At 43.7% G+C, this 18,562-nt stretch overlaps 1 pseudogene; it reads right to left on the bottom strand.

Annotated features, from left to right (window-relative positions):
* Window positions 1-6,865: 6,865 nt before the first annotated feature.
* The window catches only part of LOC125894781 (nuclear factor 7, brain-like), a 427,838-nt pseudogene continuing 416,141 nt past the window's right edge, over window positions 6,866-18,562 (bottom strand).

Below are 18,562 nucleotides of genomic sequence, written 5' to 3' on the forward strand. Positions count from 1 at the left end.
GGAGCGCACTGGTAGTTCACATGGGAAAGGTGCAGCTAGCCCTTGTTGCAGCAGCATACCATACCATGACTTAGTCATAGCAAACATTAGAAACAACACCAACATTGGTCCACAGGGGGAGCCACAGCGATCGGTCGCATTTTAGCCATTTTGAAGCATTTTTCTGTTGTTATAGCGCCACCCAGTTGCCAATTAGAGTTAAATTTCTCCAGTCACCTTGAGGCATCCTGTTCTATATATCTACCAAGTTTAGTAAAAATCCATATGGCGCTTAGGCCTAGATAAGAAATGAGCTCTCTAGCGCCCCCATTTTGTTTGATGGGGTCAATAATGGAGGGGTCCCCTCAGATTATGTGTGCTCATATGCCTACAAAGTTGCGTGGTGATGGGTGAAACCCTTGAGATGTTCTACACCTTTATGTGATGAGCCACGCCCTCCGCAATATTCATTGCCTTATAGAAGCTCAGTTTTAGGAAGTTTTCCAACTTTTGCCAAGAGGGAACTTTAGATATTGCTCCCTAGATTATGTTCACCCAGTTTCATGCAGATCGCTCAAACTTCCTAGGAAGAGATCCATTTGAAGTGTTTTTCAAACAATTCAAAATGGTGGAAAATCTATATAAGCGGAAGTTATGGGTTCTTGAGGCAAATGTGTTCCTCATGAGGAGAGGCATCTCTGTGCAAAGTTTCATGTCTCTACCACATACGGGGCATGAGATATGCCCATTCAAAGTTTGACATTTCAGTGGGTTGCTATAGCGCCCCCCTTTGGCCAATTGATGTAATATTGCTTCATTGGCATCCTCCCATGACCCTCTACCACTGTGCCAAATTTCACATGGATTGACCAAGTCAGTGAGGAGAAAAACCTGGAACACACACACACACACACACACACACACACACACACACACACACACACACACACACAGTTTTCCTCATTATATAGTGAGATAAGATAATGCATTTTATTTATTGGCACCTTTCAAATTCAAACTCACCTCGACTTTATTTATGCAGCACCTTTCATACAGACACACAGCCCAAAGTGCTTCACATGGCAAAACTAGAATGACACAGACACAAGACAATAAAATATTAAAAAGCAAACCAAACAGTGATCTGTCTAGAACATTAGTTGATATCTGATGTGTGGAGGGGTGAGGTCATTTAAAGCTTCATGAACAAGTTAAACAACTTTAAAATCAATTCTTAAAGCTACAGGTAGTCAGTGTAGTGACTTCAGCAGCGGGGTCATGTGATCCATTTTCCTTGTTTTAGTCGACACTGTGGCTGCAGCGTTCTGGACTAGCTGTCCAGTGAAAGGGGAGCTGCAATAGTCCAAACAGCTGGTAATAAAGTGTGAATGAGTATTTCAGCATCTGTCTGGGTTAAAAAAGGTCTGAGGTTTCAAAGCACTCAAGGACACCTTACAAGACACAGTTAGAAAAAATAAGCAGCAGCAAACAATTCAGTAATATATAATACTGAGTTAATAACTGACTAGACAAAAATCATAATTATAAATATGGACAGGTCTTCAGGTGTTCAGACAGGTCTCAGGCAAGCTCAGGAACGACGCTTGGCCACAATTGTTTTTTCTCCAAGTGAGGAATTAATATAAATATTAATATAAATAAACGCTCCACTCATTACTAAAAGTGTGTGTCATATAAAAACTAAAGTGATGGTCAAAGTTGTCACAGTGAAATTTAAGGTGTGCTGATGGATTCACGTCATCAACTCATGCACTCATGCACTCTCCACAGTATGAACAGTGGTTACATGAGGTCACACATAATGACACTACTATCAAATTTAGCTGGATTTAACCTCAACATTATTGAAACTACATTACGTATGCAGACAGAGAAACACTATTAATGTGAGACCCAAAGGACAATGAACTGTCCAGGATGACTCCTGACCTGAGGGGACAGACAGACAGACGGAGGACTTGTCAGTGATCAGAGAGGTAGAATAAGTACCTACAAGATAACACTTCATTGATTCATCTGTAATCCATTACAACTTGTAAATAAAAACTGTTTTTGTAGTGTGTACACTTGTATCAGTTATTTCTGCTTCGTCTTGAACCTTTGATCGATCTTTGTTTTTACCTTTTTCTTTTTTATGTTTCATTATTGCTAATTAATAGAGGAGGTATCTTAACTATCTTCAATCTAACCTCCCGCACAACAAAACCTTTTTTAATTATTTTCCATCCCCACATACGTGAAAATAAATTAACTCACTAAAACTAACTTATAATAATCAACTTGCAGCATTGAGCTATTTGCAGAATTTGCATAAACTAAAGACGGGTCAGCTCCAGAGCTGCTCCACAGGCCTGTTTGTATCTTGACCTACACAGTGGAAAAGTCACAGCAAGGAACATAACCAATTAAATTTAACAGGAACGTGCATCAGCCCACGCTGCTGCTGCTGTTAATGTAGTTTAGGGCAGGTTGAACTCCTGAGCTACAGAATATATAAAAGTTCCCCTCTGGTTATAAAAGTAGTGTGCTGATTAACTGCTGTGGTCTCACAGCCTGCACAATAACATTTAAACTTTTCTAGGAAACAATTGGACTTAATGGCAGGATTAAATAATGAATAAATAAATAATGAGTCATAAAAATTGATCTTTCAAACTTTCCTATAAAAGTTCCTGCAGAACCACTAAAGAACAGGCACCATCTTGGAGTCTGTAGTTGTGTTCATACAGTGTGCAGTGGCTTAGTGGTGACTTGGTAGATGGGTGTACTGAGGCAATGTGTCTCATTTGTTCTCCGTGTCCCTGCTGATGTCACCATGTCATCACTGTCAGACATTTTCTTGTTGACATAGCTTAAAGTGTCTTGTACCCGCTTAATTATGAAGCCTGTGGGATGTGAAATGACAGCAAGGAGAGGAGTGTTTGTGCCCTCAGTTTGTCCTGAAGACACAGCTTCTCTCCAGGCTTTGTGCCGTTACTTGTGTCGCCAGGAAGAAGGCGCCGCCTTCAAGGCTAAAATCAGGGAAACAACTCTGTCATGCACAGTTAACATTACAGATTACATGAAAGACTGGAACATGATGAGCTGCAGCAACAGGTGCACTGCTAGCTACCTGTGGCTCCAACATGTTCTCCCCGTGTCAGCGTGGGTTTCCTCCAGGTGCTCTGACATGTTCTCCCCGTGTCAGCGTGGGTTTCCTCCAGGTGCTCTGACATGTTCTCCCTGTGTCAGCGTGGGTTTCCTCCAGGTGCTCTGACATGTTCTCCCTGTGTCAGTGTGGGTTTCCTCCAGGTGCTCTGACATGTTCTCCCTGTGTCAGCGTGGGTTTCCTCCAGGTGCTCTGACATGTTCTCCCTGTGTCAGCGTGGGTTTCCTCCAGGTGCTCTGACATGTTCTCCCCGTGTCAGGGTTTCCTCCAGGTGCTCCGACATGTTCTCCCTGTGTCAGCGTGGGTTTCCTCCAGGTGCTCTGACATGTTCTCCCTGTGTCAGCGTGGGTTTCCTCCAGGTGCTCTGACATGTTCTCCCTGTGTCAGTGTGGGTTTCCTCCAGGTGCTGCGACATGTTCTCCCTGTGTCAGCGTGGGTTTCCTCCAGGTGCTCTGACATGTTCTCCCTGTGTCAGCATGGGTTTCCTCCAGGTGCTCTGACATGTTCTCCCCGTGTAAGTGTGGGTTTCCTCCAGGTGCTCTGACATGTTCTCCCTGTGTCAGAGTGGGTTTCCTCCAGGTGCTCTGACATGTTCTCCCCGTGTCAGCGTGGGTTTCCTCCAGGTGCTCTGACATGTTCTCCCCGTGTCAGCGTGGGTTTCCTCCAGGTGCTCCGACATGTTCTCCCCGTGTCAGTGTGGGTTTCCTCCAGGTGCTCTGACATGTTCTCCCCGTGTCAGGGTTTCCTCCAGGTGCTCCGACATGTTCTCCCCGTGTCAGTGTGGGTTTCCTCCAGGTGCTCTGACATGTTCTCCCCGTGTCAGTGTGGGTTTCCTCCAGGTGCTCTGACATGTTCTCCCTGTGTCAGCGTGGGTTTCCTCCAGGTGCTGCGACATGTTCTCCCTGTGTCAGCGTGGGTTTCCTCCAGGTGCTCTGACATGTTCTCCCTGTGTCAGCGTGGGTTTCCTCCAGGTGCTCTGACATGTTCTCCTTGTGTCAGCGTGGGTTTCCTCCAGGTGCTCCCACATGTTCTCCCTGTGTCAGCGTGGGTTTCCTCCAGGTGCTGACATGTTCTCCCTGTGTCAACATGGGTTTCCTCCGGGTGCTCTGACATTCACACCTACGGACAATTTAGAGTCACCAACTAACCTGTGGGAGGAAGCTGGAGCACCTGGAGAAAACCCACACTGACATGAGGAGAATATGCAAACTCCACATAGAAGGGCTCCCCGACCCTGGGGTTTGAACCCCCCCTCTCTGTGAGGTGACAATGCTAGCCACCATGCCACCGAATGGAAGTGTATTTTGAAAACACATACTGCATGCAACACGCATAAATAGACACGGCATTCCGGAACATCCAAAACTGCCGCAGGAGGGCACCTGGTACGTCATATTTTGATGTGTAGACATGTGACAGCGGCACTTGAGGAGTAGGGCTCAGAAGGCGTGTGTGCCTTCACACTGCTACACCTCTGTATTTTTGTATGAAGACATCCATGTGACAGCGGCAAATGTGTGTTCACATTGTGCACATGATGGGGTATGTTTTGTTGTTTACTGCCTTCAGGAAAACATGTAAACAAACATCATTCATTAATGATATTCTCAGAGCCCGGGTTTATTTCACGGGTCATCCATGTTGGCGGCCTGGTGGCGTGTCCTCTCCTGAGAGATGGAAACTCAGAATGGTGAGAGCAGGAGAAGGGAGTCTGTGGCAGCTCTCCACCACCGGGAAGGTTTCTCTCATCAGAGCGATGCAGCTCGGGTGTAAGGTGACGGCGTCTACGTTTGGGAGAGTCCCCGGCGTCCTTCGTGTCACTGCTCTTATCCACACACAACACCACAGGAGGGAAACTGTGCCCCTGAACAGCAGGAGGAACACACGAGTCCAGGGATGTAAGTGGAGCAGTGTGCTCCCTGTCAAAGCACATAAATCAAGCCTGGCTGCAGGATCTGACAAAACAAACAAACCCCAGGCTTTAAAGGAACAGTTCAAGGTTTTGTGAAATATATAGCTTGTTTTCAAATGAGCATGTTTCCCAAAGTGTCAAAGGTTTCCTTTGATAAGTGGCTGAAGTGTCCAGACACTGCAGGTCAGACGACTGTACAGTGTGTCAGGTGAGAGTCTGAATAACCACACAGCTTTTATCAAGATCTGTGAGATGCTAACTCAGTGTCAGAGAAAGTTCTTCAGCTCTTTCCCCGCCACTGACAAGATATTCTGTCAATCGGTGTTCATACTCTTATAAGATAGGGGGCGCTGTTACACATCTTGTGAAATAGAACAGCACTGCCATGTCCAAAAACAAATTAAGAAGATCTGCTGGGAACTGGAGGAGGATGTAGCAGCTTGTAAACTGCACGAAAATGCCAACGGAAAAGTTTACAGTTGCGTGAGCTGTGGAGATATTGATAGACTCAGACCCCAACACTTCCTGTTTTGATCAACAATCTGATTGGATGAGGAAACAAACAAGTTTGGTGGGATGAAACAGGATCTCCATGGTGGCGACAGTGACACACGGACAAGACAACAAGATGTCCAAAATATTGTTTCTTTTTCATGAGAATGCAAAAATTCAAGTGTTGATAAGGACCAAATGGAATAAGATATTATAAAATGTTTTTAATGTATAAAAACAGACGGTCTCTTCTTTAGTTTCATGTATAGACTCTTTACATATTCATAGAACAAATTATTCTGTGGGTCTTGAAAGATTAGTGAATATGATCAAAAATGCTGGCAGTGGCTGGAAACTTAAAAATAATACTCTGGCAGAGAAAGTGTTAAAAGGAAAACTGTCCCAGTTCTGCATTACTGGTCACCTGCTCACTTCTGCCTGCCCAATCACCCAGCTCCCAGTCCCTGCACCTCAGCATCTGGCCCGCCCACCTCATCAAGGCAACTCACTACACCTGTTCCTCCTTACTCTCAGCCAGGACATATACCCCAGCTTCTGTTTGTCACTCGTGCTTACTTAAGACTCTCCAGCACTTTATTCAGGACTGATTTCCTGTTGCTGACCCTGCCTCCCTCTGACCTGCCTGCTTTGTCTGATTCCTGGTAAAAGCAACAGCCTTCTGTCCCCGACCTTGCTTCTTTGGTTCCTGTTCTCCTGTGGCTGCTTCGCGTTACGGCCTGACCACAACGCCACAGTGTGAGTGTTCCAGTGTGCTTACCTGTGGTTTCCTACAGTCCAAAGATTCTCACCATGTCACCACACTCACCATTGTGTGTACATCCTGTCATCAGCCATCAAAAACTGATGAAACTCTCACAGATGTTACTTTTAGTTGTTGGTATTTTGGAACTTTTTTATTGTTTAAATTTTCTTTATGTTGCTATTTACTTGTGATTTTCTTTCCCTTTGCTGTTGTTTGTTTCTGTTGTTCTATTGTTGACCTTATTCCAGTTATTCTTTTATCTCTATATTTGGTTTGTTTTGTTTATTTTTAAGCATGAAGTCTGAGTCCAAAGTGAGATGTCCGTCTCAAATGAAAAATCTTCTCCTCTGACTGAATGACAAACAGCTGAACTAAACTAATATAAACAGAATAAAAACACTTTTACAGACAGAATCGTCTTGTCTTTATTATATCAAACAGAAAATGGTTCATAATTTTTGTGAACTTAAAATTTGAAACATATAATTTTTTATCTTGTAATTTCATTTCATTTCATTCCACGTTATTATGAATTGACTGTAATGTTGGTTTCAGATATGTGGAGCAGAAAAACTAAACGCTGCTTCTCCAAGTCCTGACTCTGTGGACACAAAGCAGTTTGTCCACATCCTGCTGAGACATCACTCATCTTATCCTCAGTATGTCCTGAAGGTGGCAGCAGGCTGACTTTGTAACTTTCTTAATATGGCTGTTGAAGTTCAGCTCTGAGTCCATGACTACACGAAGATTTCTGGCTCCGTCTGTGGTTTTTAACATGGACATCAACATCTGACTTTTAGTCGTTCCTCCTTGGTTCCAAAAACTATGACCTCAGTTTATTTGTTGTTTGACTGAAGAATATTTGTGAACATCCAGTTATTGATTTGTTCAATGCCCTCAGTCAGAGTTGTATCGGACAACAGTCCCCTGGGGACATGGTAATGTAAATTTGTGTGTCATCTGCAGAATTATGGTAACATATTTTGTTGTTTCCATAATCTGAGACAATGGAAGCATGTACTGTAGATGTAAAACAGAAGAGGCACCAATATGGAGCCTTGGGGAACTAAAATGCATGTCATTTTATATGCTCAGCTCTGTAATCGCCTATAGACACAAAGTAGTCCCTTTCCCTTTAGCTTGAATTGAATCAGTTTAGTTTAGTCACTGCAGTAAATTCTGGTGCAGTTCATAGCCACACCCACAAAGTCTTCAGAAGGTCATAAAAATGTTGAAACATGACAATAGCACACTGTATCTACAAAAACTTACAGTCCCAGTGATTTTTAAGTACCCACAAGGAACTGCTCGTCATTTCTCACAGAAGACAAATAAAACTATCAGCAAAAAAATGCAAGCAAAGCTGGAGTTTAGTGACTTTTCCTTCATCTTGAACTGCTCTGTTTCCCTGTCACACAGACCGTCTTTGGTAATATCTTCAGATCATCAAAAGTGCTAACGTATGGAAACATCCTCTCAGTGAAAGTGTGTGTGAAGGTGTGTATGTGTGTGTTAGTATCAGGATCAGAGAACGACAGCTTTCCTCTGTTCCAGTCCAGATTCACTCTGATCCTCTGGAGCTTCTTCTGCACTTTGAGACCAGTGTGTGGAGCTGGTAGTGCCCATGCTGAGTATTCACCTTTATAGAACATTATTCTCCATAATCCAGACTGTATGCGTCCCTTCCTCTGGACAGACTCTGCTAACACACCCAGTATCCAGCCTGTTCTGTCTCCAACCTCGACATCCCAGCTGTGAGTCCCTGAGTTAAAGCCCTCAGAGCCCAGGACAGACCAGTAATTATCAAACCTCTCTGGATTATCAGGAAGCTGCTGTCTCTGTCCTCGTCTCACACTGGTCAGATCTTCAGACAGGATGAGTTTTGGATGAGCAGTGTTTGGATCCAGGATCACAGGAGTGTAGGAGACCATGTCCTTCATCTTGTTCCAGATGTTGAAGGTCAAGTTGCCCAGGTGTTTGGCCTCGTCTATCAGAGCTCCTGAGAGCAGCTGTGGATCATCCAGCAGGGGGCGCTGCTGGACTCTGTCCACTGCAGCCTTGTAGTTGAGCAGGAATGAGACGTCTTCAGCTCTCAGCTCGTCCTCTGTGGCTCTGACTGTGTCTGAAAGAGCTGCTATCTCTCTGCTCAGAGCCTCCATCTTCTCCTTCATCATCTGACTCTTCTGCTCCTCTTCCTCCCACAGTGCAGCCATCCTGGCCTCCTCTTCCTCTTCTAGAAACTGGTGAAGCTTCTTAAACTGCTCCTTAATCTGCCTCTCTGTGCCGGGCCTGGACCTTCATGTGTTGTGCTGTTTGTTCACACTTCACTTTAACTTGTTCACAAACCTTTAACTTCTCCTTTAAGGGCTCCAGAGTTTCCTCAACTTCCTTCTTGTGTTGTCGTGCAGCTTCATCGACGGGTCTGAATCTGTGCTTGGTGTGTTTTTCTGAATCTCTGCAGACGAGACACACTGGCTGCTGATGGTCCAGACAGAAGAGTTTGAGTTTCTCAGAGTGCAGACTGCAGAGAGCCTCTGAAGCTCTCTGATCTCTCTCCTGTAAGAAGGCCTCACACAGGTTCTTTAACGCCAGGTTTAAAGGTGGTTCAGCCCTTGAAGATCTTCTGTTACAAAGTGGACACTCCTTTGTTTGTTTGTCTTTCCACCAGTTCTGCAGACAGTCTTTACAGAAGCTGTGGCTACATGACAGAAGAACAGGATGTCTAAAGACGTCCTGACAGACCGGACAGCAGAGATCCTCCTCTGATCTGGAAGCCATTTAGTCTCTGAGTGAAGCTGAAAACACAGCAGACAGAAAGTACAGTCAGTCATGGCTCCCCTCCCTCCTCTACTAACTTCACTGAAATTTACTTTGAGTGGTGTTTTTAGTCAAACTCACCTTCAGTGTGTGGAGTGTCAGCAGGTTGAAGCAGCAGTGTTGGAGTTTCAGCTGAACTCACTCACAGGAAGTTGTTAGTTTGGTCTGAAGGTGAATCTCATCGTCCGTCCTTCAGTCTGTGTCTCTCTTCAGTGATGAAGAATCACAAACTGTTTTCTGGCTTTTCTCAGGTGAGTCAGGTGAGGGGTGGAGCTGTGTTACACCTCTTCTGCTCAATGTTGTTGCTGGTCCTGTTACACAGGTACATTCCAAAGTACTGATTCATTGTTACATATGTTGACTGGCAGTGTCTAAGAGGCTGTTGCAGCAGCTTGTCTCTGTTAAAAGTAGTTTGAATGTAGTGAAGGAGCAGGTATATAATTTGGTAAAACAATATTTCAAGTTCAATGTTATGTTCTTTAATGGCATGTGCACAACAGCAGTCGTTGACAATGACAATAATAATAATAAATAATAAATAATAATAAAATAATACAAGTTAAAATATAGGTCTGAAATAAAAATAAATAGACCTAACACAAAACTACTTTAAATGTTAGTTGTTGATTATGAGGAAGATGCCTCCTCGCCGCTCTTCCCAGTTGTTTTTGTCCGGTCATGGCAGTGAATGAAGAGCTCCTCTGGAACAACGGCCGAGTCCGGGATTGAGGGGTCGACCCAAGTCTCTAAATGTTGTGGTCCTTAATTTCCCAACAAAAAGCTATCCTGCATCAGTTTCCTCAGAGTGCTGTCACACCTGCCATGCATGGATCATTTCAATTGAACTCAGGTTGGATTGTGCAGGTGTGATCACACCAAACCAACCGGACTGAGACCTTCTTGAAGAGGTGGTCTCAGTCCGGTTCCAAAGGAACTCTGGTGCGGTTGGTTTGTGGTGAGAAGGTGTTGCGACCTGGATGTGAAGCAACTGCAGTCACATGACACATTGTTTGGGTTAAACATGAGCATGTTACAGTCCTGGAGGATTATTAATGTGCACCTCCTCCTGTACTGCCTTAATATGCACATTCAGCACATCCAATGCATCAAAACATTGTTTTCTAGTTGGAGCCGCGTTTGCCTCGTTTTCAAACTGTATGCTTTGACTAAAATGAACAATGACAGCAATATAGTCCACGATGAGCAGCGCTAAAATCAACCTGCGTAGTTGTCCCTCCATTGTGACATTAGAAAGTGTCACATTTATCTTGCAAGTGTACTCTTCTTCAACGTTTGCTTTACTTCCTGGATTTTTCCCACATGGAAATTCTGACCAATCAAGAGCAGCTTTCTCACACAAGGCATTTGATCTGGTCCTCTTGTAAATGCTGCCGTGAGAACACCAACCAACTCTAGGCAATGATACAACTTTGGAACAACATGAGTCCCTGACTCAGACCAGAGGAGACCACTCTAGGGCTGACAGCAGCCTCAGTCTGACTTGGACCCTCTGTTTTACCAGCCATGGAAATTCCCCATCATTTGCTGCTTATGGTGCAAAACTGTTGAGCACCAGTGACCTAATGCACATAGGTTGTTCATAATATATGACAGGGCTGGCTTGGGTGGTGCGCATATTGCAAAAAAACTAAAAAAAAAAAAAAAAAAGCAACAATAAAACAAAGTAAAACAAGAGAAAGAGCAGGGCTGTGGAGGACCTTAAGACACAGCAGCATCCCCTGCACCATCTTGTTCCCTTAATAGTGTACAGCAGTGCTGTAAGGTAGTTACCACGGGCCCCAGTGCATGTTAGTTAATAAGGCACACACAAACACACACCACTGGCAACTATAAAAAAGTCAGATAAATCTGATTTGGGGAGCTCTGCTACTCCTTCCTCATGCTCGCCTCTCCCTTGTCCTTTCTAGCTGCCACTTTTACGTTTGAAAAGGCCTGACTGCCCCCTGCTGGACATACAGACATGCTCTGCTTGTCGGTCTTCAGGGATTTTGTGCCTAAACTAGCTACGGGATCGTATCGTCTTGTCACGTGATCAAATAGAGACTTGACTTCAGGCAACATCAAAATCATCAACATACATGTTCCCCAACAATAATCACTGCATACCTTTTACGTCTGGAACCTCCCGTCTACACCGCCTCATTGAGGACTTGGCTCAGACTAATCTGATCGCATTTGATTCGGTGGTGGGAACCTCTTGCGACTGCATGCCTTTGCTGGCATCTGCCCATTGGTCCGACATCCCATTGTTCCGACCATATTAAACCCATTGTTCCGAAGTCCGTTCCGAAATCATCATGATGTCCTGTGGTTAAGGTCTGGTTAGGTTTAGGCACAAAAACCACTTGGTTAGGGTCAGGAAAAGATCATGGTGTGGGTTAAAATGAAAAAGAAAGTGGCAAACACATAAGCTGTGAGCCTGCTCCGCCTCAAGCCTTTCCCAGCTGACCCAGAGCCGGTTGTGGCGCACCATCAAGGCAGAAATACATCCGCTGGGAGCCGTTCAGCACCGCGGACCGTCGGACCAATGGGCTGTCGGACTAATGGGTTGTCGGACCAATGACATGGACCTCTCCGCTCGCAGCCTTCACAGCTTCACCCCGCAGGACTCCACTCAGTCCGGACTGGAGAAGGTTTGTGGGTTGATGGTGTTTGACAGGCAGGTAGGAGGCTCAGTTATCTGTGAGTGTAGCTGTGCTGTAAGTAAACAGTCTGAACTCAGATCAGTTTTCTCTGACAGAGATGAAAGTTTAGTTTGAATCACCAACTCTGTGAGAGGACACCAGTTTAAACCTCCAGACTAAGATGTTGCACATGAAGAAACAAGTTATGTTTCTGCTTCTTAACAGTCACATGGATAAGTCAGAGTTTACAATGAACCTGGGGACAAATCCTAGTTGGCTTACATTAGTTATTTGTTGAGAGCATAAATAGAGAGATGTTGAGCTTTTCAGATGATGATCAGTAAGTGTGTGCTCGTAAATCAGCCCTTAAACCTGTCACACACTGCTGGAGACATGACACACACATTATCTTATACAACCTGTCACCTTGAGTCTGATTTATGATCCATGAATCAGCCTCACTGGATCAGTTTGAAGAGAAAAACAGATAGAAAACATCAGGACTAAAATGTGACTAAAACTAAACTCAAAGGAATAAGATTTGTTTGTCTCGACTCAGACTAAATCTAAAGTAGCTGTGAGAATGAACACTGGTTAACACTCAGATAAAAAGCACAGATGCTGTTTCATGCTAAATGTCGTTCTGTAAACCTGCTTCATGCACACACAGTACACAGTGTAAGTACTTTATCTTTTGTCTGCTGCAGAGCACCGACTCAGATTAAACTGTCATTGCCAGAAATGAAATCCCAAATCAATGGGTTAATTACAGAACGTCTACAAGAGCTTTTCAAGTCGCCGTACATTTACTGTGATCATTACAATCCTGAGAAGTCATTACAAAGAGTGATGAGTGAAATCTATACACAGGTTTCTACAGATACTCCATTTGAACAATCCACATTCTTCAAGGTTGTGGACTTCAATATTCGTCTGAGGGTTTAATTACAGGTAATTATCAGCAGCAGCATGGCATGTTCAGTGTGGAGGCTAATTTCCTGAATGAGTTTGTGTTTTTAAAACCAGGACGTCACAAAAATTATGTTTGTTTAATGAACCTGCAAATACCAAACACCATTTCTCATCTAAAACCAAGTGAATATTTCTTTGAAATATTTGGTACACTGAGTCCCAACTATGTTTTGTAATTAAATTACAGAGCAGAATGTGATGTGTGTTCTCCTTCATTATGTTTTGCCAAGGTTTTTATTTGATGAGTAATATCTCCAGTGAGAATGAGTCAAGCTCAGATCCTGACTGAGAATAAGAAGGAATTTGTAGCCTTTCTTCCAAGTGGTGTTTAACAGTGGACATTATTCACAATGAGTTCCCCTCAGTGTGATGTTTGGAAGCTCATAAGGAGAATAACATTCATGACTGTTGGCTGATATGAATCAGCAGCTGAAATCACAAAAGACCTTTGTAGGATTTCTTCTGTTTGTGTTTAGGCCCTGTCTGTACAGATCCAGATATTTCTCTAAACAGATATTTTACTCAACGTTTGGGCCTCTCGTCCACACACACACACACACACACACACACATGCACTAAGTTTTAGGTACCTGAAAGGGATATTTTCTGACACACCTTCTAAAGTGAAAAGTTATCAAAACTCTGTTCATCTGTGTGGATGTGTGATATGGGGCGTTTAGAAAACAATGTAATCTTCTCAAAGTGCACACTAACAACAGCAGACTACTGGTTTGCTAATGTTTTGTTCGCACTGCTTGATCTAATGACTTTATACTTAAACTCAACACCAGAAGCGACAGTCTCAAATCAGGACCGGTCGAACCAGCAGATGGTGGGACACTTTCCAGAAATTGTTGTTGATGACGAGTGGAGGAAAAACTTTCAGCAATCAGTGGTGATGATCTCCAAAAGGTGACGTTAGCTTGTCCACTTTAGACGCTCGACACCTGGTCACCCTGCGGCTCGAGTGACGTGCGTTTTCAGCAACAAATGGGCAGTTGTGGTGATCACAGTGGCATTGCACCATCTTTCACTACGGTTTTAATGTTTATATTTGTCACAGACAAGAAACAACTCCGAGTATCTATTTTTGACTCAACACTTCCTGTTTCTGTTTCAAAATAAAAGTCCCCTGAGAATGTTTCTGTGGACAGAATCTTTTCATTTATTGTGCAATATGTGCAGGACCATGTTGTTGTTCATGCAGTGGCAGTTGTTTTTGTACGGCTCCATAAATATGGAGAGTGCAGGCTTTCAATTGTGGAAATACAGACGTTACAGCAGCAGGCAGCTCTGCAGCAGCAACGCTGTCTGTGTGAACACTGCACACATGGGCTGCCGCTCATATTTTAACTGGGACAAATCATGGGTCTCATTTTGCCCCAATCCTCGCCTCTTTTTATCGGCTGTCAGTTAACTTCAGAATTGATTATAAGATTCTTTTAATAACTTTTAAAGCTCAGCGTGGTTTAACCCAAAGTTATACAGCTGAGCTTCTGACGAGCTACACTCCAAGTTGTGACCTGAGATCCTGGAGCCTACCCTCACTAGTCGTCCCTACGTGAAGGCTGATAACTGAAGGTGATCAAGGGCCTGAGGCTCTGGAATTCTCTGCCTGAGGACATCGGCCTCGTTAGCACATTACCTGGTTTTAAATCTTTGCTTGAAACATATTTTTATAGGAAAGTTTCCCTTTTAATGTCCGACCTGTAATTTTGTGTTTTATTTCCTTCTGTTTTGTTTTTGCTTCTGCACTGACTTTTCTTCTCAGCTCTTAACATTTCTTTAATGATTTTTAACTATTGTTGTTTTATTTTCATGCACTTTGTGAAGTACTTTGTGACCTAATGTAGAGAAGTGCTATACAAATAAAGTTATCATTGACTGCTGCATCGTATACCTCCAAGGTCTCAGAGGTCAGGTGTAGGGGGGGCGATTGACTTTGGTGACGCTGTGTCTCCTACTGTCAAGTGTGTTTTATTGTTGGAGGTGTTTTGGGGGCAGTTTGTGCCTATATGTTACAGAGGACAGCAGAGAAAGAATTGTGGGGAATAGCATGTATCAGAGGTCAAATCAGGGACATCGTGGTTCATGTGCTGCTCTGCTGGGACGGCCCCTGTCAGTTTATTTTTGTTGGAAATGCTCTGCAACAGTAATGCATCAAATAATAAAAATATTCAGAGCCTGCATGGCACTACATGAAGAATATATATACTCACACAAGTCCGAAAGAGATATGAAAAGATTTCGGTCAAAGACAGCAGATCAGAGGAAGTCTCACCCCCATGCCCTTTTCTCAACTTCATTCACTCCTGTTTTGTTTTGATCCAGTCTCTACATTAAATATACTTTGATGTCATGAACGTCTGACACCTCACATGTCTGCCTTTTACCATTCGGGCCTTTTAGCACCTGAATGCCTCGTATCCTCCTCACTGGGTCAAGTTCAGCGCTTGGTTCCTGCTGAATACGAGGTGTGAGGAACATGCTGGTGATGAGGACCAAAACACGCTAGCAGGGAGACATGCAACATCAGCACTGCACACACACGCACACACACACACACACACACACACAGGCTTATCATGAGATTAGGGAATGTCGTGAGATCATAATGAATAAGGAAAGAAAAAAAAACGACTCCTCCTCTTTGTTTCTCAAGTCATGTCCTTCTTCTCTCACTTTGCACCTCCTCCTCCTCCAGCCTCTCTGTCTTGGTGAGAGCTGATACATAATGGCAGTGGTGGGACTGTGAAGTCAAAGCCTGCAAATAACAACACGTATATCGCCTGGGGTTGCCATGGTGACGGACTCTGAGCCCACAAGGTGCAATGGGAGCTGCTGTAACAGTGCAGGTGTGCCAGTCGGCTTCCTCGGCACCTTGCCTCCACCAAAGACAAAAAAAAGAAGGTCTTTCCCTTTAAGTTGTAGTGAGACTATGAATATGAGTTTACTTCTTAAACGCTTCCTGTTAGAGGAAAGTAAACAGAAATAATTTCTTATCACTGTTAACGTTACAATTTGTCTTATTGTTTCAGGCGTGGGGTCACTGATGGAGCCAGTTCACATGTTACTGAAGAACCATCATGTTGACACTGAAGATGTGTTAGACACAATGAATATGGTCTATGTCCAAATATACACTTTAGATGACTTTAAGTCGAGGTGCTTCGTGGTCGGTCGCTGGCGCACACAAACCTGTGGCGAACTATGTAACAGAGCGCTTGAACAAACAATTCAACGGCAACTCTGCGATCATGTAGCTGGGCGCTGTGTTGCTGCGTCACTTGTGGTGTAACCACAGAATAAACGTAGACAAGCAACATGGCAGCTACTGGTGAGGGCAATGAAGCCAATAAATGAAGGTTTATCTTCACAAATAATGATGTTAAGATCAGTTGTGATATCTGAGTTTAACAGAGACGCAAAGAAATATGTCATTTAATCATCTCACTATATAATGACGAAAACTCATGTGTGTGTTCCAGGTTTTTCTCCTCACTGACTTGGTCAATCCATGTGAAATTTGGCACAGTGGTAGAGGGTCATGGGAGGATGCCAATGAAGCAATATTACATCAATTGGCCAAAGGGGGGCGCTATAGCAACCCATTGAAATGTCACACTTTGAATGGGCATATCTCATGCCCCGTATGTGGTAGAGACATGAAACTTTGCACAGAGATGCCTCTCCTCATGAGGAACACATTTGCCTCAAGAACCCATAACTTCCGCTTATATAGATTTGTTCACTGGTGGAAACTGAGTACACTGTATGTACTCACTCAGTGTTCATGAGCACAGTTTTGAGAAACTTGTGCATTCCCATTTAAATGCTACTTTACACTTCTACACCACTACGTTTATCTGGCAGAGACACTGGTTGCATAATCCCAATCTGTTTGTTCTGAGATTTCCTGCGACTGAATAAAATGTGTGTGTGTGTGTGTGTGTGTGCAGGGTCTCCTCGTTGTGTCTCTGTCGCTTCCACAGAGACAGTTCTCCTCCAAATGATCAATATTTTTTTGTATTTTAAAAAAATGACGACAGATTTCTGAACTTTGTTTCTTTGTCTTCTCCTCTGTCATTAATCATGTGACTCAGATTTATCTGGGGACCCTTTGGAGGGGCACGGACCCTAGGTTGGGAACCACTGCACTAAACCTGCTAACTGTATATTAAGCAGCTCAAAGTTGCAGCAACATACTGCTCTGACACTAATCAACTACATCTGATGAAGCTGAGCATACTTGAGTACTTTTACTGCTGATACTCTAACTACATAAAGAAGAGGGACTTTTACATGTAATGCAGTATTTTTACACGTTATACTGGTACTTTTAGAAGAATCTGGAACAGAGTAAGAATCCTCCTCAGCTGAAGCAAAGACGATCTCTCATGTCTTCACCTTTAAACGATGCAGTCAGTAAAAACTGAGTTTGTCTTGTTCATGATGAAGCTGAAAATCAAAGTGTTTCCCTGCTGACTGAACGATACTGAAGGATAATTCCAGGAGGACACTCGCAGGTTTGTTTCCCGTCACTGCGCTGAGTTATGGCTTTGTCAGAAATTGATTAACGTTTCAAAATAGCCTGTTAAGGAATGTAATTCAGCGAGGTCTGAGCGGGCTCGCTGTGTGATGTGATCATTAATTTGTATTACAGAGATTCTCAAATGCCGATAATTCTCCCCGTTTTGTTTTTTGACAGTGAACGCGGAGGCGATCATAAATCATACTTTTCTTGTACGAGGCGGTACAAGATGTCCCGTTGAAAAGCAATTCATCATTTTAATAAAAGTGTCACCGCTGTGCTCTTTTATACATTCTCACTTTTTCTTCTGACTGAACTCAAAGATGGAAGAGTTAATCTGGAGACCTGAGATTTTAAAGTGCACAGATTCAAATGAACAGCAGAAATTAAAGCAGTGAAAATGTGACTTTTATACAAACTTTGTTCCTCTGTGACGACCAGAAACAGCTCCAACAGTTTGCTGCTGTCTCTTGGAGGTGGATGGGAAGGTCAAAGTGAGTCGAGCACTAGGACCCAGGAAAAGTGTGGCGTTTATAAAAGGGGCTGAGAGCTCACCTGTGTCCTTCACCCTGCACTGAGACACACCTGAGAATCAGCAGCTGAGGCCGGCCTCTGCTTGGAGATGACTCAGTGAGCTCCTGTTAAATATCTCTGACAGCTTGAGTTTAAGACTTCATTTGTAAAACCAGCACATCTCACAGACTTCATGATGTCACATGAAATGTTGTCTTTCGTCTCTTTGTGTTCTGTGAAACTCGTCAGCTCATCAGCCAAGAATCAGAGTATGTGACATCATGAATCTAAAGAGCTGTGTGAACCATGCAGGAGGATTTAGAGGTGTCCAGCTGAAACTTCTCCTACTTAGAATTATTGTTGATAATTCGCTGCATCAACCAAGAGATAAAATCGTCATTTCCAACTCAAAGCCCCTACAAGGAACTTTCATTTAGAGTTGATTTTGGCGACCCTGTGGACAAAAGCAGTAGTGTTTTGCCGGAATGAAGCCTACATTTCCCATGAGCTCTAGCGCATATTGTCGTAAAGACGCTTACCTGGCTCGCACACGTGTTTGTTTTGTGGATGAATGAAACAACAAGACGGGAAAACTTTGCCCCGCTCCAGCTAACGCCATGGACCCGCCGGCTCCTGCCAGGATTGGGCTGGTAAATGCTAGATCGCTAGCGAACAAAACGTTTATCCTGAAGGATTTCCTGACTTCCCGAGGATTGGATTTTCTCTGTGTGACTGAGACGTGGCTGACTGTTGGTGAGTCCAGTGCTTT

This window comes from Epinephelus fuscoguttatus, linkage group LG1, assembly GCF_011397635.1.
Source record: "Epinephelus fuscoguttatus linkage group LG1, E.fuscoguttatus.final_Chr_v1".
NCBI classification, from domain to species: Eukaryota; Metazoa; Chordata; class Actinopteri; order Perciformes; family Serranidae; genus Epinephelus; species Epinephelus fuscoguttatus.